The 21972-nt window shown below is 35.2% G+C and overlaps 74 non-coding genes across 74 annotated transcripts; all 74 read right to left on the bottom strand.

The window, feature by feature from the left end:
• Positions 1–11: 11 nt before the first annotated feature.
• On the bottom strand, positions 12–84 carry TRNAT-UGU (transfer RNA threonine (anticodon UGU)). Its single transcript has one exon. It is a non-coding gene; the product is annotated as a tRNA-Thr (tRNA).
• A 167-nt stretch (positions 85–251) lies between these two features.
• TRNAT-CGU (transfer RNA threonine (anticodon CGU)) lies at positions 252–324 on the bottom strand. The gene has a single exon. It is a non-coding gene; the product is annotated as a tRNA-Thr (tRNA).
• Positions 325–456: 132 nt separating this feature from the next.
• Positions 457–529, bottom strand: TRNAK-UUU (transfer RNA lysine (anticodon UUU)). The gene has a single exon. It is a non-coding gene; the product is annotated as a tRNA-Lys (tRNA).
• A 576-nt stretch (positions 530–1105) lies between these two features.
• On the bottom strand, positions 1106–1178 carry TRNAT-GGU (transfer RNA threonine (anticodon GGU)). The gene has a single exon. It is a non-coding gene; the product is annotated as a tRNA-Thr (tRNA).
• A 407-nt stretch (positions 1179–1585) lies between these two features.
• Positions 1586–1658, bottom strand: TRNAT-CGU (transfer RNA threonine (anticodon CGU)). The gene has a single exon. It is a non-coding gene; the product is annotated as a tRNA-Thr (tRNA).
• A 132-nt stretch (positions 1659–1790) lies between these two features.
• On the bottom strand, positions 1791–1863 carry TRNAT-CGU (transfer RNA threonine (anticodon CGU)). Its single transcript has one exon. It is a non-coding gene; the product is annotated as a tRNA-Thr (tRNA).
• A 167-nt stretch (positions 1864–2030) lies between these two features.
• TRNAT-CGU (transfer RNA threonine (anticodon CGU)) lies at positions 2031–2103 on the bottom strand. The gene has a single exon. It is a non-coding gene; the product is annotated as a tRNA-Thr (tRNA).
• A 577-nt stretch (positions 2104–2680) lies between these two features.
• Positions 2681–2753, bottom strand: TRNAT-UGU (transfer RNA threonine (anticodon UGU)). The gene has a single exon. It is a non-coding gene; the product is annotated as a tRNA-Thr (tRNA).
• A 131-nt stretch (positions 2754–2884) lies between these two features.
• TRNAS-UGA (transfer RNA serine (anticodon UGA)) lies at positions 2885–2957 on the bottom strand. The gene has a single exon. It is a non-coding gene; the product is annotated as a tRNA-Ser (tRNA).
• A 167-nt stretch (positions 2958–3124) lies between these two features.
• Positions 3125–3197, bottom strand: TRNAT-CGU (transfer RNA threonine (anticodon CGU)). The gene has a single exon. It is a non-coding gene; the product is annotated as a tRNA-Thr (tRNA).
• A 372-nt stretch (positions 3198–3569) lies between these two features.
• Positions 3570–3642, bottom strand: TRNAT-UGU (transfer RNA threonine (anticodon UGU)). The gene has a single exon. It is a non-coding gene; the product is annotated as a tRNA-Thr (tRNA).
• Positions 3643–3809: 167 nt separating this feature from the next.
• On the bottom strand, positions 3810–3882 carry TRNAT-CGU (transfer RNA threonine (anticodon CGU)). The gene has a single exon. It is a non-coding gene; the product is annotated as a tRNA-Thr (tRNA).
• Positions 3883–4254: 372 nt separating this feature from the next.
• TRNAT-UGU (transfer RNA threonine (anticodon UGU)) lies at positions 4255–4327 on the bottom strand. The gene has a single exon. It is a non-coding gene; the product is annotated as a tRNA-Thr (tRNA).
• A 372-nt stretch (positions 4328–4699) lies between these two features.
• TRNAT-UGU (transfer RNA threonine (anticodon UGU)) lies at positions 4700–4772 on the bottom strand. Its single transcript has one exon. It is a non-coding gene; the product is annotated as a tRNA-Thr (tRNA).
• Positions 4773–4939: 167 nt separating this feature from the next.
• TRNAT-CGU (transfer RNA threonine (anticodon CGU)) lies at positions 4940–5012 on the bottom strand. Its single transcript has one exon. It is a non-coding gene; the product is annotated as a tRNA-Thr (tRNA).
• A 132-nt stretch (positions 5013–5144) lies between these two features.
• On the bottom strand, positions 5145–5217 carry TRNAT-UGU (transfer RNA threonine (anticodon UGU)). The gene has a single exon. It is a non-coding gene; the product is annotated as a tRNA-Thr (tRNA).
• A 132-nt stretch (positions 5218–5349) lies between these two features.
• Positions 5350–5422, bottom strand: TRNAT-UGU (transfer RNA threonine (anticodon UGU)). Its single transcript has one exon. It is a non-coding gene; the product is annotated as a tRNA-Thr (tRNA).
• Positions 5423–5794: 372 nt separating this feature from the next.
• Positions 5795–5867, bottom strand: TRNAT-CGU (transfer RNA threonine (anticodon CGU)). The gene has a single exon. It is a non-coding gene; the product is annotated as a tRNA-Thr (tRNA).
• A 373-nt stretch (positions 5868–6240) lies between these two features.
• TRNAT-UGU (transfer RNA threonine (anticodon UGU)) lies at positions 6241–6313 on the bottom strand. Its single transcript has one exon. It is a non-coding gene; the product is annotated as a tRNA-Thr (tRNA).
• A 132-nt stretch (positions 6314–6445) lies between these two features.
• Positions 6446–6518, bottom strand: TRNAT-UGU (transfer RNA threonine (anticodon UGU)). The gene has a single exon. It is a non-coding gene; the product is annotated as a tRNA-Thr (tRNA).
• Positions 6519–6890: 372 nt separating this feature from the next.
• TRNAT-CGU (transfer RNA threonine (anticodon CGU)) lies at positions 6891–6963 on the bottom strand. Its single transcript has one exon. It is a non-coding gene; the product is annotated as a tRNA-Thr (tRNA).
• A 167-nt stretch (positions 6964–7130) lies between these two features.
• On the bottom strand, positions 7131–7203 carry TRNAT-CGU (transfer RNA threonine (anticodon CGU)). Its single transcript has one exon. It is a non-coding gene; the product is annotated as a tRNA-Thr (tRNA).
• Positions 7204–7334: 131 nt separating this feature from the next.
• On the bottom strand, positions 7335–7407 carry TRNAT-UGU (transfer RNA threonine (anticodon UGU)). The gene has a single exon. It is a non-coding gene; the product is annotated as a tRNA-Thr (tRNA).
• Positions 7408–7539: 132 nt separating this feature from the next.
• TRNAT-UGU (transfer RNA threonine (anticodon UGU)) lies at positions 7540–7612 on the bottom strand. The gene has a single exon. It is a non-coding gene; the product is annotated as a tRNA-Thr (tRNA).
• Positions 7613–7744: 132 nt separating this feature from the next.
• TRNAT-UGU (transfer RNA threonine (anticodon UGU)) lies at positions 7745–7817 on the bottom strand. Its single transcript has one exon. It is a non-coding gene; the product is annotated as a tRNA-Thr (tRNA).
• Positions 7818–7984: 167 nt separating this feature from the next.
• TRNAT-CGU (transfer RNA threonine (anticodon CGU)) lies at positions 7985–8057 on the bottom strand. The gene has a single exon. It is a non-coding gene; the product is annotated as a tRNA-Thr (tRNA).
• Positions 8058–8189: 132 nt separating this feature from the next.
• On the bottom strand, positions 8190–8262 carry TRNAT-UGU (transfer RNA threonine (anticodon UGU)). Its single transcript has one exon. It is a non-coding gene; the product is annotated as a tRNA-Thr (tRNA).
• A 132-nt stretch (positions 8263–8394) lies between these two features.
• Positions 8395–8467, bottom strand: TRNAT-UGU (transfer RNA threonine (anticodon UGU)). The gene has a single exon. It is a non-coding gene; the product is annotated as a tRNA-Thr (tRNA).
• Positions 8468–8839: 372 nt separating this feature from the next.
• TRNAT-UGU (transfer RNA threonine (anticodon UGU)) lies at positions 8840–8912 on the bottom strand. The gene has a single exon. It is a non-coding gene; the product is annotated as a tRNA-Thr (tRNA).
• A 132-nt stretch (positions 8913–9044) lies between these two features.
• On the bottom strand, positions 9045–9117 carry TRNAT-UGU (transfer RNA threonine (anticodon UGU)). The gene has a single exon. It is a non-coding gene; the product is annotated as a tRNA-Thr (tRNA).
• A 372-nt stretch (positions 9118–9489) lies between these two features.
• TRNAT-UGU (transfer RNA threonine (anticodon UGU)) lies at positions 9490–9562 on the bottom strand. Its single transcript has one exon. It is a non-coding gene; the product is annotated as a tRNA-Thr (tRNA).
• A 167-nt stretch (positions 9563–9729) lies between these two features.
• Positions 9730–9802, bottom strand: TRNAT-CGU (transfer RNA threonine (anticodon CGU)). Its single transcript has one exon. It is a non-coding gene; the product is annotated as a tRNA-Thr (tRNA).
• A 132-nt stretch (positions 9803–9934) lies between these two features.
• TRNAT-GGU (transfer RNA threonine (anticodon GGU)) lies at positions 9935–10007 on the bottom strand. Its single transcript has one exon. It is a non-coding gene; the product is annotated as a tRNA-Thr (tRNA).
• Positions 10008–10378: 371 nt separating this feature from the next.
• On the bottom strand, positions 10379–10451 carry TRNAT-GGU (transfer RNA threonine (anticodon GGU)). The gene has a single exon. It is a non-coding gene; the product is annotated as a tRNA-Thr (tRNA).
• Positions 10452–10618: 167 nt separating this feature from the next.
• TRNAT-CGU (transfer RNA threonine (anticodon CGU)) lies at positions 10619–10691 on the bottom strand. Its single transcript has one exon. It is a non-coding gene; the product is annotated as a tRNA-Thr (tRNA).
• Positions 10692–10858: 167 nt separating this feature from the next.
• Positions 10859–10931, bottom strand: TRNAT-CGU (transfer RNA threonine (anticodon CGU)). The gene has a single exon. It is a non-coding gene; the product is annotated as a tRNA-Thr (tRNA).
• A 132-nt stretch (positions 10932–11063) lies between these two features.
• On the bottom strand, positions 11064–11136 carry TRNAT-UGU (transfer RNA threonine (anticodon UGU)). Its single transcript has one exon. It is a non-coding gene; the product is annotated as a tRNA-Thr (tRNA).
• A 167-nt stretch (positions 11137–11303) lies between these two features.
• Positions 11304–11376, bottom strand: TRNAT-CGU (transfer RNA threonine (anticodon CGU)). Its single transcript has one exon. It is a non-coding gene; the product is annotated as a tRNA-Thr (tRNA).
• A 372-nt stretch (positions 11377–11748) lies between these two features.
• Positions 11749–11821, bottom strand: TRNAT-CGU (transfer RNA threonine (anticodon CGU)). The gene has a single exon. It is a non-coding gene; the product is annotated as a tRNA-Thr (tRNA).
• A 167-nt stretch (positions 11822–11988) lies between these two features.
• Positions 11989–12061, bottom strand: TRNAT-CGU (transfer RNA threonine (anticodon CGU)). Its single transcript has one exon. It is a non-coding gene; the product is annotated as a tRNA-Thr (tRNA).
• Positions 12062–12228: 167 nt separating this feature from the next.
• Positions 12229–12301, bottom strand: TRNAT-CGU (transfer RNA threonine (anticodon CGU)). Its single transcript has one exon. It is a non-coding gene; the product is annotated as a tRNA-Thr (tRNA).
• A 132-nt stretch (positions 12302–12433) lies between these two features.
• On the bottom strand, positions 12434–12506 carry TRNAT-CGU (transfer RNA threonine (anticodon CGU)). The gene has a single exon. It is a non-coding gene; the product is annotated as a tRNA-Thr (tRNA).
• A 167-nt stretch (positions 12507–12673) lies between these two features.
• Positions 12674–12746, bottom strand: TRNAT-CGU (transfer RNA threonine (anticodon CGU)). The gene has a single exon. It is a non-coding gene; the product is annotated as a tRNA-Thr (tRNA).
• A 372-nt stretch (positions 12747–13118) lies between these two features.
• Positions 13119–13191, bottom strand: TRNAT-UGU (transfer RNA threonine (anticodon UGU)). The gene has a single exon. It is a non-coding gene; the product is annotated as a tRNA-Thr (tRNA).
• A 132-nt stretch (positions 13192–13323) lies between these two features.
• TRNAT-UGU (transfer RNA threonine (anticodon UGU)) lies at positions 13324–13396 on the bottom strand. The gene has a single exon. It is a non-coding gene; the product is annotated as a tRNA-Thr (tRNA).
• A 131-nt stretch (positions 13397–13527) lies between these two features.
• On the bottom strand, positions 13528–13600 carry TRNAS-UGA (transfer RNA serine (anticodon UGA)). The gene has a single exon. It is a non-coding gene; the product is annotated as a tRNA-Ser (tRNA).
• A 167-nt stretch (positions 13601–13767) lies between these two features.
• TRNAT-CGU (transfer RNA threonine (anticodon CGU)) lies at positions 13768–13840 on the bottom strand. The gene has a single exon. It is a non-coding gene; the product is annotated as a tRNA-Thr (tRNA).
• A 372-nt stretch (positions 13841–14212) lies between these two features.
• On the bottom strand, positions 14213–14285 carry TRNAT-UGU (transfer RNA threonine (anticodon UGU)). The gene has a single exon. It is a non-coding gene; the product is annotated as a tRNA-Thr (tRNA).
• A 167-nt stretch (positions 14286–14452) lies between these two features.
• On the bottom strand, positions 14453–14525 carry TRNAT-CGU (transfer RNA threonine (anticodon CGU)). The gene has a single exon. It is a non-coding gene; the product is annotated as a tRNA-Thr (tRNA).
• A 372-nt stretch (positions 14526–14897) lies between these two features.
• On the bottom strand, positions 14898–14970 carry TRNAT-UGU (transfer RNA threonine (anticodon UGU)). The gene has a single exon. It is a non-coding gene; the product is annotated as a tRNA-Thr (tRNA).
• A 372-nt stretch (positions 14971–15342) lies between these two features.
• Positions 15343–15415, bottom strand: TRNAT-UGU (transfer RNA threonine (anticodon UGU)). The gene has a single exon. It is a non-coding gene; the product is annotated as a tRNA-Thr (tRNA).
• Positions 15416–15582: 167 nt separating this feature from the next.
• On the bottom strand, positions 15583–15655 carry TRNAT-CGU (transfer RNA threonine (anticodon CGU)). Its single transcript has one exon. It is a non-coding gene; the product is annotated as a tRNA-Thr (tRNA).
• Positions 15656–15787: 132 nt separating this feature from the next.
• Positions 15788–15860, bottom strand: TRNAT-UGU (transfer RNA threonine (anticodon UGU)). The gene has a single exon. It is a non-coding gene; the product is annotated as a tRNA-Thr (tRNA).
• A 132-nt stretch (positions 15861–15992) lies between these two features.
• On the bottom strand, positions 15993–16065 carry TRNAT-UGU (transfer RNA threonine (anticodon UGU)). Its single transcript has one exon. It is a non-coding gene; the product is annotated as a tRNA-Thr (tRNA).
• Positions 16066–16437: 372 nt separating this feature from the next.
• Positions 16438–16510, bottom strand: TRNAT-CGU (transfer RNA threonine (anticodon CGU)). Its single transcript has one exon. It is a non-coding gene; the product is annotated as a tRNA-Thr (tRNA).
• Positions 16511–16882: 372 nt separating this feature from the next.
• TRNAT-UGU (transfer RNA threonine (anticodon UGU)) lies at positions 16883–16955 on the bottom strand. Its single transcript has one exon. It is a non-coding gene; the product is annotated as a tRNA-Thr (tRNA).
• Positions 16956–17122: 167 nt separating this feature from the next.
• On the bottom strand, positions 17123–17195 carry TRNAT-CGU (transfer RNA threonine (anticodon CGU)). Its single transcript has one exon. It is a non-coding gene; the product is annotated as a tRNA-Thr (tRNA).
• A 131-nt stretch (positions 17196–17326) lies between these two features.
• On the bottom strand, positions 17327–17399 carry TRNAT-UGU (transfer RNA threonine (anticodon UGU)). Its single transcript has one exon. It is a non-coding gene; the product is annotated as a tRNA-Thr (tRNA).
• A 132-nt stretch (positions 17400–17531) lies between these two features.
• Positions 17532–17604, bottom strand: TRNAT-UGU (transfer RNA threonine (anticodon UGU)). Its single transcript has one exon. It is a non-coding gene; the product is annotated as a tRNA-Thr (tRNA).
• A 132-nt stretch (positions 17605–17736) lies between these two features.
• Positions 17737–17809, bottom strand: TRNAT-UGU (transfer RNA threonine (anticodon UGU)). Its single transcript has one exon. It is a non-coding gene; the product is annotated as a tRNA-Thr (tRNA).
• Positions 17810–18181: 372 nt separating this feature from the next.
• Positions 18182–18254, bottom strand: TRNAT-UGU (transfer RNA threonine (anticodon UGU)). Its single transcript has one exon. It is a non-coding gene; the product is annotated as a tRNA-Thr (tRNA).
• A 132-nt stretch (positions 18255–18386) lies between these two features.
• Positions 18387–18459, bottom strand: TRNAT-UGU (transfer RNA threonine (anticodon UGU)). Its single transcript has one exon. It is a non-coding gene; the product is annotated as a tRNA-Thr (tRNA).
• Positions 18460–18831: 372 nt separating this feature from the next.
• Positions 18832–18904, bottom strand: TRNAT-UGU (transfer RNA threonine (anticodon UGU)). The gene has a single exon. It is a non-coding gene; the product is annotated as a tRNA-Thr (tRNA).
• A 166-nt stretch (positions 18905–19070) lies between these two features.
• TRNAT-CGU (transfer RNA threonine (anticodon CGU)) lies at positions 19071–19143 on the bottom strand. Its single transcript has one exon. It is a non-coding gene; the product is annotated as a tRNA-Thr (tRNA).
• Positions 19144–19275: 132 nt separating this feature from the next.
• Positions 19276–19348, bottom strand: TRNAT-UGU (transfer RNA threonine (anticodon UGU)). The gene has a single exon. It is a non-coding gene; the product is annotated as a tRNA-Thr (tRNA).
• A 131-nt stretch (positions 19349–19479) lies between these two features.
• On the bottom strand, positions 19480–19552 carry TRNAT-GGU (transfer RNA threonine (anticodon GGU)). The gene has a single exon. It is a non-coding gene; the product is annotated as a tRNA-Thr (tRNA).
• A 167-nt stretch (positions 19553–19719) lies between these two features.
• On the bottom strand, positions 19720–19792 carry TRNAT-CGU (transfer RNA threonine (anticodon CGU)). The gene has a single exon. It is a non-coding gene; the product is annotated as a tRNA-Thr (tRNA).
• Positions 19793–19959: 167 nt separating this feature from the next.
• On the bottom strand, positions 19960–20032 carry TRNAT-CGU (transfer RNA threonine (anticodon CGU)). Its single transcript has one exon. It is a non-coding gene; the product is annotated as a tRNA-Thr (tRNA).
• A 132-nt stretch (positions 20033–20164) lies between these two features.
• On the bottom strand, positions 20165–20237 carry TRNAT-GGU (transfer RNA threonine (anticodon GGU)). Its single transcript has one exon. It is a non-coding gene; the product is annotated as a tRNA-Thr (tRNA).
• A 167-nt stretch (positions 20238–20404) lies between these two features.
• Positions 20405–20477, bottom strand: TRNAT-CGU (transfer RNA threonine (anticodon CGU)). Its single transcript has one exon. It is a non-coding gene; the product is annotated as a tRNA-Thr (tRNA).
• Positions 20478–20644: 167 nt separating this feature from the next.
• TRNAT-CGU (transfer RNA threonine (anticodon CGU)) lies at positions 20645–20717 on the bottom strand. Its single transcript has one exon. It is a non-coding gene; the product is annotated as a tRNA-Thr (tRNA).
• A 132-nt stretch (positions 20718–20849) lies between these two features.
• On the bottom strand, positions 20850–20922 carry TRNAT-GGU (transfer RNA threonine (anticodon GGU)). The gene has a single exon. It is a non-coding gene; the product is annotated as a tRNA-Thr (tRNA).
• Positions 20923–21089: 167 nt separating this feature from the next.
• On the bottom strand, positions 21090–21162 carry TRNAT-CGU (transfer RNA threonine (anticodon CGU)). Its single transcript has one exon. It is a non-coding gene; the product is annotated as a tRNA-Thr (tRNA).
• A 372-nt stretch (positions 21163–21534) lies between these two features.
• Positions 21535–21607, bottom strand: TRNAT-UGU (transfer RNA threonine (anticodon UGU)). The gene has a single exon. It is a non-coding gene; the product is annotated as a tRNA-Thr (tRNA).
• Positions 21608–21972: the final 365 nt, after the last annotated feature.

The following is a 21972-nucleotide window of genomic DNA, read 5'->3' as shown; positions in this document are numbered from 1 at the left end:
ACATAACAGCAAGGCTCCGACGAGAATCGAACTCATGATCTCCTGTTTACAAGACAGGCGCTTTAACCACTAAGCCACGGAGCCCGTGCTTTGAAGCGATATTAATGCTGAATTTTTCAGTAAATTAACTCAATTAACTCGTCGCAACTTTTACCCTATTGTTTGCATATATGCATATATAAATCAACTATTATTTTTAATTTTTTCAAAATTTGATAGCTACGAAATCTAGTTCATGTAACTTAACAGCAAGGCTCCGACGACAATCGAACTCATGATCTCCTGTTTACGAGACAGGCGCTTTAACCACTAAGCCACGGAGCTCTTGCTCTGAAACGATATGAATTCTGAATATTCGAGTAATTTAACTAAATTAACTCATCGGAACTTTTACCCTATTGTTTTATTTTTCAAAATTTAACAGCTACGAAAAAAAATTCAAGTAACATAACAGCAAGGCTCCGACGAGAATCGAACTCATGATCTCCTGTTTAAAAGACAGGCGCTTTAACCACTAAGCCACGGAGCCCGTGCTTTGAAGCGATATTAATGCTGAAATTTTCAGTAAATTAACTCAATTAACTCGTCGCAACTTTTACCCTATTGTTTGCATATTTGCATATATAAATCAACTATTATTTTTAATTTTTTCAAAATTTGATAGCTACGAAATCTAGTTCATGTGACTTAACAGCAAGGCTCCGACGACAATTGAACTCATGATCTCTTGTTTACGAGACAGGCGCTTTAACCACTAAGCCAGGGAGCTCTTGCTCTGAAACGATATGAATTCTGAATATTCCAGTAATTTAACTAAATTAACTCATTAGAACTTTTACCCTATTGTTTTATTTTTCAAAATTTAATAGCTACGAAAAATAATTCAAGTAACATAACAGCAAGGCTCCGACGAGAATCGAACTCATGATCTCCTGTTTAAAAGACAGGCGCTTTAACCACTAAGCCACGGAGCTCTTGCTCTGAAACGATATGAATTCTGAATATTCCAGTAATTTAACTAAATTAACTCATCGGAACTTTTACCCTATTGTTTTATTTTTCAAAATTTAATAGCTACGAAAAAAATTCAAGTAACATAACAGCAAGGCTCCGACGAGAATCGAACTCATGATCTCCTGTTTACCAGACAGGCGCTTTAACCACTAAGCCACGGAGCCCTTGCTTTGAAGCGATATTAATGCTGAATTTTTCAGTAAATTAACTCAATTAACTCGTCGCAACTTTTACCCTATTGTTTGCATATATGCATATATAAATCAACTATTATTTTTAATTTTTTCAAAATTTGATTGCTACGAGATCTAGTTCATGTAACTTAACAGCAAGGCTCCGACGACAATAGAACTCATGATCTCCTGTTTACGAGACAGGCGCTTTAACCACTAAGCCATGGAGCCCGTGCTTGGAAGCGATATTAATGCTGAATTTTTCAGTAAATTAACTCAATTTACTCGCCGCAACTTTTACCCTTTTGTTTGCATATATGCTTATATAAATCAACTATTATTTTTAATTTATTCAAAATTTGATAGCTATGAAATCTAGTTCATGTAACTTAACAGCAAGGCTCCGACGACAATCGAACTCATGATCTCCTGTTTACGAGACAGGCGCTTTAACCACTAAGCCACGGAGCTCTTGCTCTGAAACGATATGAATTCTGAATATTCCAGTAATTTAACTAAATTAACTCATCGGAACTTTTACCCTATTGTTTTATTTTTCAAAATTTAATAGCTACGAAAAATAATTCAAGTAACATAACAGCAAGGCTCCGACGAGAATCGAACTCATGGTCTCCAGTTTACGAGACAGGCGCTTTAACCACTAAGCCACGGAGCCCGTGCTTTGAAGCGATATTAATGCTGAATTTTTCAGTAAATTAGCTCAATTAACTCGTCGCAACTTTTACCCTATTGTTTGCATATTTGCATATATAAATCAACTATTATTTTTAATTTTTTCAAAATTTGATAGCTACGAGATCTAGTTCACGTAACTTAACAGCAAGGCCCCGACGACAATCGAACTCATGATCTCCTGTTTACGAGACAGGCGCTTTAACCACAAAGCCACGGAGCCCGTGCTTTGAAGCGATATTAATGCTGAATTTTTCAGTAAATTAACTCAATTAACTCGTCGCAACTTTTACCCTATTGTTTGCATATTTGCATATATAAATCAACAATTATTTTTAATTTTTTTAAAATTTGATAGCTTCGAAATCTAGTTCATGTGACTTAACAGCAAGGCTCCGACGACAATTGAACTCATGATCTCCTGTTTACGAGACAGGCGCTTTAACCACTAAGCCACGGAGATCTTGCTCTGAAACGATATGAATTCTGAATATTCCAGTAATTTAACTAAATTAACTCATCGGAACTTTTACCCTATTGTTTTATTTTTCAAAATTTAATAGCTACGAAAAATAATTCAAGTAACTTAACAGCAAGGCTCCGACGAGAATCGATCACAAGATCTCCTGTTTACAAGACAGGCACTTTAACCACTAAGCCACGGAGCTCTTGCTCTGAAAAGATATGAAGTCTGAATATTCCAGTAATTTAACTAAATTAACTCATCGGTACTTTTACCCTATTGTTTAATTTTTCAAAATTTAATAGCTACGAAAAATAATTCAAGTAACATAACAGCAAGGCTCCGACGAGAATCGAACTCATGATCTCCTGTTTACAAGACAGGCGCTTTAACCACTAAGCCACGGAACTCTTGCTCTGAAACGATATGAATTCTGAATATTCTAGTAAATTAACTAAATTAACTCATCGGAACTTTTACCCTATTGTTTTATTTTTAAAAATTTAATAGCTACGAAAAAAATTCAAGTAACATAACAGCAAGGCTCCGACGAGAATCGAACTCATGATCTCCTGTTTTCAAGACAGGCGCTTTAACCACTAAGCCACGGAGCCCGTGCTTTGAAGCGATATTAATGCTGAATTTTTCAGTAAATTAACTCAATTAACTCGTCGCAACTTTTACCCTATTGTTTGCATATATGCATATATAAATCAACTATTATTTTTAATTTTTTCAAAATTTGATAGCTACGAGATCTAGTTCATGTAACTTAACAGCAAGGCTCCGACGACAATCGAACTCATGATCTCCTGTTTACGAGACAGGCGCTTTAACCACTTAGCCACGGAGCCCGTGCTTTGAAGCGATATTAATGCTGAATTTTTCAGTAAATTAACTCAATTAACTCGTCGCAACTTTTACCCTATTGTTTTCATATTTGCATATATAAATCAACAATTATTTTTAATTTTTTCAAAATTTGATAGCTACGAAATCTAGTTCATGTGACTTAACAGCAAGGCTCCGACGACAATTGAACGCATGATCTCCTGTTTACGAGACAGGCGCTTTAACCACTAAGCCACGGAGATCTTGCTCTGAAACGATATGAATTCTGAATATTCCAGTAATTTAACTAAATTAACTCATCGGAACTTTTACCCTATTGTTTTATTTTTCAAAATTTAATAGCTACGAAAAATAATTCAAGTAACTTAACAGCAAGGCTCCGACGAGAATCGAACTCAAGATCTCCTGTTTACAAGACAGGCGCTTTAACCACTAAGCCACGGAGCTCTTGCTCTGAAACGATATGAATTCTGAATATTCCAGTAATTTAACTAAATTAACTCATCGGAACTTCTACCCTATTGTTTGCATATATGCATATATAAATCAACTATTATTTTTAATTTTTTCAAAATTTGATAGCTACGAGATCTAGTTCATGTAACTTAACAGCAAGGCTCCGACGACAATCGAACTCATGATCTCCTGTTTACGAGACAGGCGCTTTAACCACTTAGCCACGGAGCCCGTGCTTTGAAGCGATATTAATGCTGAATTTTTCAGTAAATTAACTCAATTAACTCGTCGCAACTTTTACCCTATTGTTTTCATATTTGCATATATAAATCAACAATTATTTTTAATTTTTTCAAAATTTGATAGCTACGAAATCTAGTTCATGTGACTTAACAGCAAGGCTCCGACGACAATTGAACTCATGATCTCCTGTTTACGAGACAGGCGCTTTAACCACTAAGCCACGGAGATCTTGCTCTGAAACGATATGAATTCTGAATATTCCAGTAATTTAACTAAATTAACTAATCGGAACTTTTACCCTATTGTTTTATTTTTCAAAATTTAATAGCTACGAAAAATAATTCAAGTAACTTAACAGCAAGGCTCCGACGAGAATCGAACTCAAGATCTCCTGTTTACAAGACAGGCGCTTTAACCACTAAGCCACGGAGCTCTTGCTCTGAAACGATATGAATTCTGAATATTCCAGTAATTTAACTAAATTAACTCATCGGAACTTTTACCCTATTGTTTGCATATATGCATATATAAATCAACTATTATTTTTAATTTTTTCAAAATTTGATAGCTACGAAATCTAGTTCATTTAACTTAACAGCAAGGCTCCGACGACAATCGAACTCATGGTGTCCTGTTTACGAGACAGGCGCTTTAACCACAAAGCCACGGAGCTCTTGCTCTGAAACGATATGAATTCTGAATATTCCAGTAATTTAACTAAATTAACTCATCGGAACTTTTACCCTATTGTTTTATTTTTCAAAATTTAATAGCTACGAAAAATAATTCAAGTAACATAACAGCAAGGCTCCGACGAGAATCGAACTCATGATCTCCTGTTTACAAGACAGGCGCTTTAACCACTAAGCCACGGAGCCCGTGCTTTGAAGCGATATTAATGCTGAATTTTTCAGTAAATTAACTCAATTAACTCGTCGCAACTTTTACCCTATTGTTTGCATATTTGCATATATAAATCAACTATTATTTTTAATTTTTTCAAAATTTGATAGCTACGAAATCTAGTTCATGAGACTTAACAGCAAGGCTCCGACGACAATTGAACTCATGATCTCCTGTTTACGAGACAGGCGCTTTAACCACTAAGCCACGGAGCTCTTGCTCTGAAACGATATGAATTCTGAATATTTCAGTAATTTAACTAAATTAACTCATCGGAACTTTTACCCTATCGTTTTATTTTTCAAAATTTAATAGCTACGAAAAATAATTCAAGTAACATATCAGCAAGGCTCCTACGAGAATCGAACTCATGATCTCCTGTTTACAAGACAGGCGCTTTAACCACTAAGCCACGGAGCTCTTGCTCTGAAACGATATGAATTGTGAATGTTCCAGTAATTTAAGTAAATTAACTCATCGGAAATTTTACCCTATTGTTTTATTTTTAAAAATTTAATAGCTACGAAAAAAAATTCAAGTAACATAACAGCAAGGCTCCGATGAGAATCGAACTCATGATCTCCTGTTTACAAGACAGGCGCTTTAACCACTAAGCCACGGATCCCTTGCTTTGAAGCGATATTAATGCTGAATTTTTCAGTAAATTAACTCAATTAACTCGACGGAACTTTTACCCTATTGTTTGCATATATGCATATATAAATCAACTATTATTTTTAATTTTTTCAAAATTTGATAGCTACGAGATCTAGTTCATGTAACTTAACAGCAAGGCTCCGACGACAATCGAACTCATGATCTCCTGTTTACGAGACAGGCGCTTTAACCACTAAGCCACGGAGATCTTGCTCTTAAACGATATGAATTCTGAATATTCCAGTAATTTAACTAAATTAACTCATCGGAAGTTTTACCCTATTGTTTTATTTTTCAAAATTTAATATCTACGAAAAATAATTCAAGTAACATAACAGCAAGGCTCCGACGAGAATCGAACTCATGATCTCCTGTTTACGAGACAGGCGCTTTAACCACTAAGCCACGGAGCCCTTGCTTTGAAGCAATATTAATGCTGAATTTTTCAGTAAATTAACTCAATTAACTCGTCGCAACTTTTACCCTATTGTTTGCATATATGCATATATAAATCAACTATTATTTTTAATTTTTTCAAAATTTGATAGCTACGAAATCTAGTTCATGTAACTTAACAGCAAGGCTCCGACGACAATCGAACTCATGGTGTCCTGTTTACGAGACAGGCGCTTTAACCACAAAGCCACGGGGCTCTTGCTCTGAAACGATATGAATTCTGAATATTCCAGTAATTTAACTAAATTAACTCATCGGAACTTTTACCCTATTATTTTAATTTTTCAAAATTTAATACCTACGGAATCTAGTTCAAGTAACATATCAGCAAGGCTCCTACGAGAATCGAACTCATGATCTCCTGTTTACAAGACAGGCGCTTTAACCACTAAGCCACGGAGCTCTTGCTCTGAAACGATATGAATTGTGAATGTTCCAGTAATTTAAGTAAATTAACTCATCGGAAATTTTACCCTATTGTTTTATTTTTAAAAATTTAATAGCTACGAAAAAAAATTCAAGTAACATAACAGCAAGGCTCCGATGAGAATCGAACTCATGATCTCCTGTTTACAAGACAGGCGCTTTAACCACTAAGCCACGGATCCCTTGCTTTGAAGCGATATTAATGCTGAATTTTTCAGTAAATTAACTCAATTAACTCGTCGCAACTTTTACCCTATTGTTTGCATATATGCATATATAAATCAACTATTATTTTTAATTTTTTCAAAATTTGATAGCTACGAGATCTAGTTCATGTAACTTAACAGCAAGGCTCCGACGACAATCGAACTCATGATCTCCTGTTTACGAGACAGGCGCTTTAACCACTAAGCCACGGAGATCTTGCTCTTAAACGATATGAATTCTGAATATTCCAGTAATTTAACTAAATTAACTCATCGGAAGTTTTACCCTATTGTTTTATTTTTCAAAATTTAATATCTACGAAAAATAATTCAAGTAACATAACAGCAAGGCTCCGACGAGAATCGAACTCATGATCTCCTGTTTACGAGACAGGCGCTTTAACCACTAAGCCACGGAGCCCTTGCTTTGAAGCAATATTAATGCTGAATTTTTCAGTAAATTAACTCAATTAACTCGTCGCAACTTTTACCCTATTGTTTGCATATTTGCATATATAAATCAACTGTTATTTTTAATTTATTCAAAATTTGATAGCTACGAAATCTAGTTCATGAGACTTAACAGCAAGGCTCCGACGACAATTGAACTCATGATCTCCTGTTTACGAGACAGGCGCTTTAACCACTAAGCCACGGAGCTCTTGCTCTGAAACGATATGAATTCTGAATATTCCAGTAATTTAAATAAATTAACTCATCGGAACTTTTACCCTATTGTTTTATTTTTCAAAATTTAATAGCTACAAAAATAGTTCAAGTAACATAACAGCAAGGCTCCGACGAGAATCGAACTCATGATCTCCTGTTTACAAGACAGGCGCTTTAACCACTAAGCCACGGAGCTCTTGCTCTGAAACGATATGAATTCTGAATATTCCAGTAATTTAACTAAATTAACTCATCGGAACTTATACCCTATTGTTTTATTTTTCAAAATTTAATAGCTACGAAAAAAAATTCAAGTAACATAACAGCAAGGCTCCGACGAGAATCGAACTCATGATCTCCTGTTCACAAGACAGGCGCTTTAACTACTAAGCCACGGAGCTCCTGCTCTGAAACGATATGAATTCTGAATATTCCAGTAATTTAACTAAATTAACTCATCGGAACTTTTACCCTATTGTTTTATTTTTCAAAATTTAATAGCTACGAAAAATAATTCAAGTAACATAACAGCAAGGCTTCGACGAGAATCGAACTCATGATCTCCTGTTTACAAGACAGGCGCTTTAACCACTAAGCCACGGAGCCCGTGCTTTGAAGCGATATTAATGCTGAATTTTTCAGTAAATTAACTCAATTAACTCGTCGCAACTTTTACCCTATTGTTTGCATATATGCATATATAAATCAACTATTATTTTTAATTTTTTCAAAATTTGATAGCTACGAAATCTAGTTCATGTAACTTAACAGCAAGGCTCCGACGACAATCGAACTCATGATCTCCTGTTTACGAGACAGGCGCTTTAACCACTAAGCCACGGAGCTCTTGCTCTGAAACGATATGAATTCTGAATATTCCAGTAATTTAACTAAATTAACTCATCGGAACTTTTACCCTATTGTTTTATTTTTCAAAATTTAATAGCTACGAAAAAAAATTCAAGTAACATAACAGCAAGGCTCCGACGAGAATCGAACTCATGATCTCCTGTTCACAAGACAGGCGCTTTAACCACTAAGCCACGGAGCTCCTGCTCTGAAACGATATGAATTCTGAATATTCCAGTAATTTAACTAAATTAACTCATCGGAACTTTTACCCTATTGTTTTATTTTTCAAAATTTAATAGCTACGAAAAATAATTCAAGTAACATAACAGCAAGGCTTCGACGAGAATCGAACTCATGATCTCCTGTTTACAAGACAGGCGCTTTAACCACTAAGCCACGGAGCCCGTGCTTTGAAGCGATATTAATGCTGAATTTTTCAGTAAATTAACTCAATTAACTCGCCGCAATTTTTACCCTATTGTTTGCATATATGCATATATAAATCAACTATTATTTTTAATTTTTTCAAAATTTGATAGCTACGAAATCTAGTTCATGTAACTTAACAGCAAGGCTCCGACGACAATCGAACTCATGATCTCCTGTTTACGAGACAGGCGCTTTAACCACTAAGCCAGGGAGCTCTTGCTCTGAAACGATATGAATTCTGAATATTCCAGTAATTTAACTAAATTAACTCATTGGAACTTTTACCCTATTGTTTTATTTTTCAAAATTTAATAGCTACGAAAAATAATTCAAGTAACATAACAGCAAGGCTCCGACGAGAATCGAACTCATGATCTCCTGTTTACAAGACAGGCGCTTTAACCACTAAGCCACGGAGCTCTTGCTCTGAAACGATATGAATTCTGAATATTCCAGTAATTTAACTAAATTAACTCATCGGAACTTCTACCCTATTGTTTCATTTTTCAAAAATTAATAGCTACGAAAAATAATTCAAGTAACATAACAGCAAGGCTCCGACGAGAATCGAACTCATGATCTCCTGTTTACAAGACAGGCGCTTTAACCACTAAGCCACGGAGCCCTTGCTTTGAAGCGATATTAATGCTGAATTTTTCAGTAAATTAACTCAATTAACTCGTCGCAACTTTTACCCTATTATTTGCATATATGCATATGTAAATCAACTATTATTTTTAATTTTTTCAAAATTTGATAGCTACGAAATCTAGTTCATGTAACTTAACAGCAAGGCTCCGACGACAATCGAACTCATGGTCTCCTGTTTACGAGACAGGCGCTTTAACCACAAAGCCACGGAGCTCTTGCTCTGAAACGATATGAATTTTGAATATTCCAGTAATTTAACTAAATTAACTCATCGGAACTTTAACCCTATTGTTTAATTTTTCAAAATTTAATAGCTACGAAAAATAAATCAAGTAACATAACAGCAAGGCTCCGACGAGAATCGAACTCATGATCTCCTGTTTACAAGACAGGCGCTTTAACCACTAAGCCACGGAGCCCGTGCTTTGAAGCGATATTAATGCTGAATTTTTCAGTAAATTAACTCAATTAACTCGTCGCAACTTTTACCCTATTGTTTGCATATATGCATATATAAATCAACTATTATTTTTAATTTTTTCAAAATTTGATAGCTACGAAATCTAGTTCATGTGACTTAACAGCAAGGCTCCGACGACAATTGAACTCATGATCTCCTGTTTACGAGACAGGCGCTTTAACCACTAAGCCACGGAGCTCTTGCTCTGAAACGATATGAATTCTGAATATTCCAGTAATTTAACTAAATTAACTCATTAAAACTTTTACCCTATTGTTTTATTTTTCAAAATTTAATAGCTACGAAAAATAATTCAAGTAACATAACAGCAAGGCTCCGACGAGAATCGAACTCATGATCTCCTGTTTACCAGACAGGCGCTTTAACCACTAAGCCACGGAGCCCTTGCTTTGAAGCGATATTAATGCTGAATTTTTCATTAAATTAACTCAATTAACTCGTCGCAACTTTTACCCTATTGTTTGCATATATGCATATATAAATCAACTATTATTTTTAATTTTTTCAAAATTTGATTGCTACGAGATCTAGTTCATGTAACTTAACAGCAAGGCTCCGACGACAATCGAACTCATGATCTCCTGTTTAAAAGACAGGCGCTTTAACCACTAAGCCACGGAGCTCTTGCTCTGAAACGATATGAATTCTGAATATTCCAGTAATTTAACTAAATTAACTCATCGGAACTTTTACCCTATTGTTTTATTTTTCAAAATTTAATAGCTACGAAAAAAATTCAAGTAACATAACAGCAAGGCTCCGACGAGAATCGAACTCATGATCTCCTGTTTACCAGACAGGCGCTTTAACCACTAAGCCACGGAGCCCTTGCTTTGAAGCGATATTAATGCTGAATTTTTCAGTAAATTAACTCAATTAACTCGTCGCAACTTTTACCCTATTGTTTGCATATATGCATATATAAATCAACTATTATTTTTAATTTTTTCAAAATTTGATTGCTACGAGATCTAGTTCATGTAACTTAACAGCAAGGCTCCGACGACAATAGAACTCATGATCTCCTGTTTACGAGACAGGCGCTTTAACCACTAAGCCACGGAGCCCGTGCTTGGAAGCGATATTAATGCTGAATTTTTCAGTAAATTAACTCAATTTACTCGCCGCAACTTTTACCCTTTTGTTTGCATATATGCTTATATAAATCAACTATTATTTTTAATTTATTCAAAATTTGATAGCTATGAAATCTAGTTCATGTAACTTAACAGCAAGGCTCCGACGACAATCGAACTCATGATCTCCTGTTTACGAGACAGGCGCTTTAACCACTAAGCCACGGAGCTCTTGCTCTGAAACGATATGAATTCTGAATATTCCAGTAATTTAACTAAATTAACTCATCGCAACTTTTACCCTATTGTTTTATTTTTCAAAATTTAATAGCTACGAAAAATAATTCAAGGAACATAACAGCAAGGCTCCGACGAGAATCGAACTCATGATCTCCTGTTTACAAGACAGGCGCTTTAACCACTAAGCCACGGAGCCCGTGCTTTGAAGCGATATTAATGCTGAATTTTTCAGTAAATTAACTCAATTAACTCTCCGCAACTTTTACCCTATTGTTTGCATATTTGCATATATAAATCAACTATTATTTTTAATTTTTTCAAAATTTGATAGGTACGAGATCTAGTTCATGTAACTTAACAGCAAGGCTCCGACGACAATCGAACTCATGATCTCCTGTTTACGAGACAGGCGCTTTAACCACTAAGCCACGGAGCCCGTGCTTTGAAGCGATATTAATGCTGAATTTTTCAGTAAATTAACTCAATTAACTCTCCGCAACTTTTACCCTATTGTTTGCATATTTGCATATATAAATCAACTATTATTTTTAATTTTTTCAAAATTTGATAGGTACGAAATCTAGTTCATGTGACTTAACAGCAAGGCTCCGACGACAATTGAACTCATGATCTCCTGTTTACGAGACAGGCGCTTTAACCACTAAGCCACGGAGATCTTGCTCTGAAACGATATGAATTCTGAATATTCCAGTAATTTAACTAAATTAACTCATCGGAACTTTTACCCTATTGTTTTATTTTTCAAAATTTAATAGCTACGAAAAATAATTCAAGTAACATAACAGCAAGGCTCCGACGAGAATCGAACTCATGGTCTCCAGTTTACGAGACAGGCGCTTTAACCACTAAGCCACGGAGCCCGTGCTTTGAAGCGATATTAATGCTGAATTTTTCAGTAAATTAGCTCAATTAACTCGTCGCAACTTTTACCCTATTGTTTGCATATTTGCATATATAAATCAACTATTATTTTTAATTTTTTCAAAATTTGATAGCTACGAGATCTAGTTCACGTAACTTAACAGCAAGGCCCCGACGACAATCGAACTCATGATCTCCTGTTTACGAGACAGGCGCTTTAACCACTAAGCCACGGAGCCCGTGCTTTGAAGCGATATTAATGCTGAATTTTTCAGTAAATTAACTCAATTAACTCGTCGCAACTTTTACCCTATTGTTTGCATATTTGCATATATAAATCAACAATTATTTTTAATTTTTTCAAAATTTGATAGGTACGAGATCTAGTTCATGTAACTTAACAGCAAGGCTCCGACGACAATCGAACTCATGATCTCCTGTTTACGAGACAGGCGCTTTAACCACTAAGCCACGGAGCTCTTGCTCTGAAACGATATGAATTCTGAATATTCCAGTAATTTAACTAAATTAACTCATCGCAACTTTTACCCTATTGTTTTATTTTTCAAAATTTAATAGCTACGAAAAATAATTCAAGTAACATAACAGCAAGGCTCCGACGAGAATCGAACTCATGGTCTCCAGTTTACGAGACAGGCGCTTTAACCACTAAGCCACGGAGCCCGTGCTTTGAAGCGATATTAATGCTGAATTTTTCAGTAAATTAGCTCAATTAACTCGTCGCAACTTTTACCCTATTGTTTGCATATTTGCATATATAAATCAACTATTATTTTTAATTTTTTCAAAATTTGATAGCTACGAGATCTAGTTCACGTAACTTAACAGCAAGGCCCCGACGACAATCGAACTCATGATCTCCTGTTTACGAGACAGGCGCTTTAACCACTAAGCCACGGAGCCCGTGCTTTGAAGCGATATTAATGCTGAATTTTTCAGTAAATTAACTCAATTAACTCGTCGCAACTTTTACCCTATTGTTTGCATATTTGCATATATAAATCAACAATTATTTTTAATTTTTTTAAAATTTGATAGCTTCGAAATCTAGTTCATGTGACTTAACAGCAAGGCTCCGACGACAATTGAACTCATGATCTCCTGTTTACGAGACAGGCGCTTTAACCACTAAGCCACGGAGATCTTGCTCTGAAACGATATGAATTCTGAATATTCCAGTAATTTAACTAAATTAACTCATCGGAACTTTTACCCTATTGTTTTATTTTTCAAAATTTAATAGCTACGAAAAATAATTCAAGTAACTTAACAGCAAGGCTCCGACGAGAATCGATCTCGAGATCTCCTGTTTACAAGACAGGCGCTTTAACCACTAAGCCACGGAGCTCTTGCTCTGAAAAGATATGAAGTCTGAATATTCCAGTAATTTAACTAAATTAACTCATCGGTACTTTTACCCTATTGTTTAATTTTTCAAAATTTAATAGCTACGAAAAATAATTCAAGTAACATAACAGCAAGGCTCCGACGAGAATCGAACTCATGATCTCCTGTTTACAAGACAGGCGCTTTAACCACTAAGCCACGGAACTCTTGCTCTGAAACGATATGAATTCTGAATATTCTAGTAAATTAACTAAATTAACTCATCGGAACTTTTACCCTATTGTTTTATTTTTAAAAATTTAATAGCTACGAAAAAAATTCAAGTAACATAACAGCAAGGCTCCGACGAGAATCGAACTCATGATCTCCTGTTTTCAAGACAGGCGCTTTAACCACTAAGCCACGGAGCCCGTGCTTTGAAGCGATATTAATGCTGAATTTTTCAGTAAATTAACTCAATTAACTCGTCGCAACTTTTACCCTATTGTTTGCATATATGCATATATAAATCAACTATTATTTTTAATTTTTTCAAAATTTGATAGCTACGAGATCTAGTTCATGTAACTTAACAGCAAGGCTCCGACGACAATCGAACTCATGATCTCCTGTTTACGAGACAGGCGCTTTAACCACTTAGCCACGGAGCCCGTGCTTTGAAGCGATATTAATGCTGAATTTTTCAGTAAATTAACTCAATTAACTCGTCGCAACTTTTACCCTATTGTTTTCATATTTGCATATATAAATCAACAATTATTTTTAATTTTTTCAAAATTTGATAGCTACGAAATCTAGTTCATGTGACTTAACAGCAAGGCTCCGACGACAATTGAACTCATGATCTCCTGTTTACGAGACAGGCGCTTTAACCACTAAGCCACGGAGATCTTGCTCTGAAGCGATATGAATTCTGAATATTCCAGTAATTTAACTAAATTAACTCATCGGAACTTTTACCCTATTGTTTTATTTTTCAAAATTTAATAGCTACGAAAAATAATTCAAGTAACTTAACAGCAAGGCTCCGACGAGAATCGAACTCAAGATCTCCTGTTTACAAGACAGGCGCTTTAACCACTAAGCCACGGAGCTCTTGCTCTGAAACGATATGAATTCTGAATATTCCAGTAATTTAACTAAATTAACTCATCGGAACTTCTACCCTATTGTTTGCATATATGCATATATAAATCAACTATTATTTTTAATTTTTTCAAAATTTGATAGCTACGAGATCTAGTTCATGTAACTTAACAGCAAGGCTCCGACGACAATCGAACTCATGATCTCCTGTTTACGAGACAGGCGCTTTAACCACTTAGCCACGGAGCCCGTGCTTTGAAGCGATATTAATGCTGAATTTTTCAGTAAATTAACTCAATTAACTCGTCGCAACTTTTACCCTATTGTTTTCATATTTGCATATATAAATCAACAATTATTTTTAATTTTTTCAAAATTTGATAGCTACGAAATCTAGTTCATGTGACTTAACAGCAAGGCTCCGACGACAATTGAACTCATGATCTCCTGTTTACGAGACAGGCGCTTTAACCACTAAGCCACGGAGATCTTGCTCTGAAACGATATGAATTCTGAATATTCCAGTAATTTAACTAAATTAACTCATCGGAACTTTTACCCTATTGTTTTATTTTTCAAAATTTAATAGCTACGAAAAATAATTCAAGTAACTTAACAGCAAGGCTCCGACGAGAATCGAACTCAAGATCTCCTGTTTACAAGACAGGCGCTTTAACCACTAAGCCACGGAGCTCTTGCTCTGAAACGATATGAATTCTGAATATTCCAGTAATTTAACTAAATTAACTCATCGGAACTTTTACCCTATTGTTTGCATATATGCATATATAAATCAACTATTATTTTTAATTTTTTCAAAATTTGATAGCTACGAAATCTAGTTCATTTAACTTAACAGCAAGGCTCCGACGACAATCGAACTCATGGTGTTCTGTTTACGAGACAGGCGCTTTAACCACAAAGCCACGGAGCTCTTGCTCTGAAACGATATGAATTCTGAATATTCCAGTAATTTAACTAAATTAACTCATCGGAACTTTTACCCTATTGTTTTATTTTTCAAAATTTAATAGCTACGAAAAATAATTCAAGTAACATAACAGCAAGGCTCCGACGAGAATCGAACTCATGATCTCCTGTTTACAAGACAGGCGCTTTAACCACTAAGCCACGGAGCCCGTGCTTTGAAGCGATATTAATGCTGAATTTTTCAGTAAATTAACTCAATTAACTCGTCGCAACTTTTACCCTATTGTTTGCATATTTGCATATATAAATCAACTATTATTTTTAATTTTTTCAAAATTTGATAGCTACGAAATCTAGTTCATGAGACTTAACAGCAAGGCTCCGACGACAATTGAACTCATGATCTCCTGTTTACGAGACAGGCGCTTTAACCACTAAGCCACGGAGCTCTTGCTCTGAAACGATATGAATTCTGAATATTTCAGTAATTTAACTAAATTAACTCATCGGAACTTTTACCCTATCGTTTTATTTTTCAAAATTTAATAGCTACGAAAAATAATTCAAGTAACATATCAGCAAGGCTCCTACGAGAATCGAACTCATGATCTCCTGTTTACAAGACAGGCGCTTTAACCACTAAGCCACGGAGCTCTTGCTCTGAAACGATATGAATTGTGAATGTTCCAGTAATTTAAGTAAATTAACTCATCGGAACTTTTACCCTATTGTTTTATTTTTAAAAATTTAATAGCTACGAAAAAAAATTCAAGTAACATAACAGCAAGGCTCCGATGAGAATCGAACTCATGATCTCCTGTTTACAAGACAGGCGCTTTAACCACTAAGCCACGGATCCCTTGCTTTGAAGCGATATTAATGCTGAATTTTTCAGTAAATTAACTCAATTAACTCGACGGAACTTTTACCCTATTGTTTGCATATATGCATATATAAATCAACTATTATTTTTAATTTTTTCAAAATTTGATAGCTACGAGATCTAGTTCATGTAACTTAACAGCAAGGCTCCGACGACAATCGAACTCATGATCTCCTGTTTACGAGACAGGCGCTTTAACCACTAAGCCACGGAGATCTTGCTCTTAAACGATATGAATTCTGAATATTCCAGTAATTTAACTAAATTAACTCATCGGAAGTTTTACCCTATTGTTTTATTTTTCAAAATTTAATATCTACGAAAAATAATTCAAGTAACATAACAGCAAGGCTCCGACGAGAATCGAACTCATGATCTCCTGTTTACGAGACAGGCGCTTTAACCACTAAGCCACGGAGCCCTTGCTTTGAAGCAATATTAATGCTGAATTTTTCAGTAAATTAACTCAATTAACTCGTCGCAACTTTCACCCTATTGTTTGCATATATGCATATATAAATCAACTATTATTTTTAATTTTTTCAAAATTTGATAGCTACGAAATCTAGTTCATGTAACTTAACAGCAAGGCTCCGACGACAATCGAACTCATGGTGTCCTGTTTACGAGACAGGCGCTTTAACCACAAAGCCACGGGGCTCTTGCTCTGAAACGATATGAATTCTGAATATTCCAGTAATTTAACTAAATTAACTCATCGGAACTTTTACCCTATTGTTTTATTTTTCAAAATTTAATAGCTACGAAAAATAATTCAAGTAACATAACAGCACGGCTCCGATGAGAATCGAACTCATGATCTCCTGTTTACAAGTCAGGCGCTTTAACCACTAAGCCACGGAGCCCGTGCTTTGAAGTGATATTAATGCTGAATTTTTCAGTAAATTAACTCAATTAACTCGTCGCAACTTTTACCCTATTGTTTGCATATTTGCATATATAAATCAACTGTTATTTTTAATTTTTTCAAAATTTGATAGCTACGAAATCTAGTTCATGAGACTTAACAGCAAGGCTCCGACGACAATTGAACTCATGATCTCCTGTTTACGAGACAGGCGCTTTAACCACTAAGCCACGGAGCTCTTGCTCTGAAACGATATGAATTCTGAATATTCCAGTAATTTAAATAAATTAACTCATCGGAACTTTTACCCTATTGTTTTATTTTTCAAAATTTAATAGCTACAAAAATAGTTCAAGTAACATAACAGCAAGGCTCCGACGAGAATCGAACTCATGATCTCCTGTTTACAAGACAGGCGCTTTAACCACTAAGCCACGGAGCTCTTGCTCTGAAACGATATGAATTCTGAATATTCCAGTAATTTAACTAAATTAACTCATCGGAACTTATACCCTATTGTTTTATTTTTCAAAATTTAATAGCTACGAAAAAAAATTCAAGTAACATAACAGCAAGGCTCCGACGAGAATCGAACTCATGATCTCCTGTTCACAAGACAGGCGCTTTAACTACTAAGCCACGGAGCTCCTGCTCTGAAACGATATGAATTCTGAATATTCCAGTAATTTAACTAAATTAACTCATCGGAACTTTTACCCTATTGTTTTATTTTTCAAAATTTAATAGCTACGAAAAATAATTCAAGTAACATAACAGCAAGGCTTCGACGAGAATCGAACTCATGATCTCCTGTTTACAAGACAGGCGCTTTAACCACTAAGCCACGGAGCCCGTGCTTTGAAGCGATATTAATGCTGAATTTTTCAGTAAATTAACTCAATTAACTCGTCGCAACTTTTACCCTATTGTTTGCATATATGCATATATAAATCAACTATTATTTTTAATTTTTTCAAAATTTGATAGCTACGAAATCTAGTTCATGTAACTTAACAGCAAGGCTCCGACGACAATCGAACTCATGATCTCCTGTTTACGAGACAGGCGCTTTAACCACTAAGCCAGGGAGCTCTTGCTCTGAAACGATATGAATTCTGAATATTCCAGTAATTTAACTAAATTAACTCATTGGAACTTTTACCCTATTGTTTTATTTTTCAAAATTTAATAGCTACGAAAAATAATTCAAGTAACATAACAGCAAGGCTCCGACGAGAATCGAACTCATGATCTCCTGTTTACAAGACAGGCGCTTTAACCACTAAGCCACGGAGCTCTTGCTCTGAAACGATATGAATTCTGAATATTCCAGTAATTTAACTAAATTAACTCATCGGAACTTCTACCCTATTGTTTCATTTTTCAAAAATTAATAGCTACGAAAAATAATTCAAGTAACATAACAGCAAGGCTCCGACGAGAATCGAACTCATGATCTCCTGTTTACAAGACAGGCGCTTTAACCACTAAGCCACGGAGCCCTTGCTTTGAAGCGATATTAATGCTGAATTTTTCAGTAAATTAACTCAATTAACTCGTCGCAACTTTTACCCTATTATTTGCATATATGCATATGTAAATCAACTATTATTTTTAATTTTTTCAAAATTTGATAGCTACGAAATCTAGTTCATGTAACTTAACAGCAAGGCTCCGACGACAATCGAACTCATGGTCTCCTGTTTACGAGACAGGCGCTTTAACCACAAAGCCACGGAGCTCTTGCTCTGAAACGATATGAATTCTGAATATTCCAGTAATTTAACTAAATTAACTCATCGGAACTTTAACCCTATTGTTTAATTTTTCAAAATTTAATAGCTACGAAAAATAATTCAAGTAACATAACAGCAAGGCTCCGACGAGAATCGAACTCATGATCTCCTGTTTACAAGACAGGCGCTTTAACCACTAAGCCACGGAGCCCGTGCTTTGAAGCGATATTAATGCTGAATTTTTCAGTAAATTAACCAATTAACTCGTCGCAACTTTTACCCTATTGTTTGCATATATGCATATATAAATCAACTATTATTTTTAATTTTTTCAAAATTTGATAGCTACGAAATCTAGTTCATGTGACTTAACAGCAAGGCTCCGACGACAATTGAACTCATGATCTCCTGTTTACGAGACAGGCGCTTTAACCACTAAGCCACGGAGCTCTTGCTCTGAAACGATATGAATTCTGAATATTCCAGTAATTTAACTAAATTAACTCATTAGAACTTTTACCCTATTGTTTTATTTTTCAAAATTTAATAGCTACGAAAAATAATTCAAGTAACATAACAGCAAGGCTCCGACGAGAATCGAACTCATGATCTCCTGTTTACAAGACAGGCGCTTTAACCACTAAGCCACGGAGCTCTTGCTCTGAAACGATATGAATTCTGAATATTCCAGTAATTTAACTAAATTAACTCATCGGAACTTTTACCCTATTGTTTTATTTTTCAAAATTTAATAGCTACGAAAAAAATTCAAGTAACATAACAGCAAGGCTCCGACGAGAATCGAACTCATGATCTCCTGTTTACCAGACAGGCGCTTTAACCACTAAGCCACGGAGCCCTTGCTTTGAAGCGATATTAATGCTGAATTTTTCAGTAAATTAACTCAATTAACTCGTCGCAACTTTTACCCTATTGTTTGCATATATGCATATATAAATCAACTATTATTTTTAATTTTTTCAAAATTTGGTTGCTACGAGATCTAGTTCATGTAACTTAACAGCAAGGCTCCGACGACAATCGAACTCATGATCTCCTGTTTACGAGACAGGCGCTTTAACCACTAAGCCACGGAGCCCGTGCTTGGAAGCGATATTAATGCTGAATTTTTCAGTAAATTAACTCAATTTACTCGCCGCAACTTTTACCCTTTTGTTTGCATATATGCTTATATAAATCAACTATTATTTTTAATTTATTCAAAATTTGATAGCTATGAAATCTAGTTCATGTAACTTAACAGCAAGGCTCCGACGACAATCGAACTCATGATCTCCTGTTTACGAGACAGGCGCTTTAACCACTAAGCCACGGAGCTCTTGCTCTGAAACGATATGAATTCTGAATATTCCAGTAATTTAACTAAATTAACTCATCGGAACTTTTACCCTATTGTTTTATTTTTCAAAATTTAATAGCTACGAAAAAAAATTCAAGTAACATAACAGCAAGGCTCCGACGAGAATCGAACTCATGATCTCCTGTTTACCAGACAGGCGCTTTAACCACTAAGCCACGGAGCCCTTGCTTTGAAGCGATATTAATGCTGAATTTTTCAGTAAATTAACTCAATTAACTCGTCGCAACTTTTACCCTATTGTTTGCATATATGCATATATAAATCAACTATTATTTTTAATTTTTTCAAAATTTGGTTGCTACGAGATCTAGTTCATGTAACTTAACAGCAAGGCTCCGACGACAATCGAACTCATGATCTCCTGTTTACGAGACAGGCGCTTTAACCACTAAGCCACGGAGCCCGTGCTTGGAAGCGATATTAATGCTGAATTTTTCAGTAAATTAACTCAATTTACTCGCCGCAACTTTTACCCTTTTGTTTGCATATATGCTTATATAAATCAACTATTATTTTTAATTTATTCAAAATTTGATAGCTATGAAATCTAGTTCATGTAACTTAACAGCAAGGCTCCGACGACAATCGAACTCATGATCTCCTGTTTACGAGACAGGCGCTTTAACCACTAAGCCACGGAGCTCTTGCTCTGAAACGATATGAATTCTGAATATTCCAGTAATTTAACTAAATTAACTCATCGGAACTTTTACCCTATTGTTTTATTTTTCAAAATTTAATAGCTACGAAAAAAAATTCAAGTAACATAACAGCAAGGCTCCGACGAGAATCGAACTCATGATCTCCTGTTTACCAGACAGGCGCTTTAACCACTAAGCCACGGAGCCCTTGCTTTGAAGCGATATTAATGCTGAATTTTTCATTAAATTAACTCAATTAACTCGTCGCAACTTTTACCCTATTGTTTGCATATATGCATATATAAATCAACTATTATTTTTAATTTTTTCAAAATTTGATTGCTACGAGATCTAGTTCATGTAACTTAACAGCAAGGCTCCGACGACAATCGAACTCATGATCTCCTGTTTACGAGACAGGCGCTTTAACCACTAAGCCACGGAGCCCGTGCTTTGAAGCGATACTAATGCTGAATTTTTCAGTAAATTAACTCAATTAACTCGCCGCAACTTTTACCCTATTGTTTGCATATTTGCATATATAAATCAACTATTATTTTTAATTTTTTCAAAATTTGATAGCTACGAAATCTAGTTCATGTGACTTAACAGCAAGGCTCCGACGACAATTGAACTCATGATCTCCTGTTTACGAGACAGGCGCTTTAACCACTAAGCCACGGAGATTTTGCTCTGAAACGATATGAATTCTGAATATTCCAGTAATTTAACTAAATTAACTCATCGGAACTTCTACCCTATTGTTTCATTTTTCAAAAATTAATAGCTACGAAAAATAATTCAAGTAACATAACAGCAAGGCTCCGACGAGAATCGAACTCATGATCTCCTGTTTACAAGACAGGCGCTTTAACCACTAAGCCACGGAGCCCTTGCTTTGAAGCGATATTAATGCTGAATTTTTCAGTAAATTAACTCAATTAACTCGCCGCAACTTTTACCCTATTATTTGCATATATGCATATGTAAATCAACTATTATTTTTAATTTTTTCAAAATTTGATAGCTACGAAATCTAGTTCATGTAACTTAACAGCAAGGCTCCGACGACAATCGAACTTATGATCTCCTGTTTACGAGACAGGCGCTTTAACCACTAAGCCACGGAGCTCTTGCTCTGAAACGATATGAATTCTGAATATTCGAGTAATTTAACTAAATTAACTCATCGGAACTTTAACCCTATTGATTTTTCAAAATTTAATATCTACGAAAAATAATTCAAGTAACATAACA

Source organism: Phalangium opilio, unplaced genomic scaffold (genome assembly GCF_054372755.1).
Source record: "Phalangium opilio isolate 3A_F unplaced genomic scaffold, DU_Popi_V2 ptg000360l_1, whole genome shotgun sequence".
NCBI classification, from domain to species: Eukaryota; Metazoa; Arthropoda; class Arachnida; order Opiliones; family Phalangiidae; genus Phalangium; species Phalangium opilio.
Note: the sequence above shows the minus strand (reverse complement) of the source record. Positions and strands in the feature narration are given on the sequence as shown.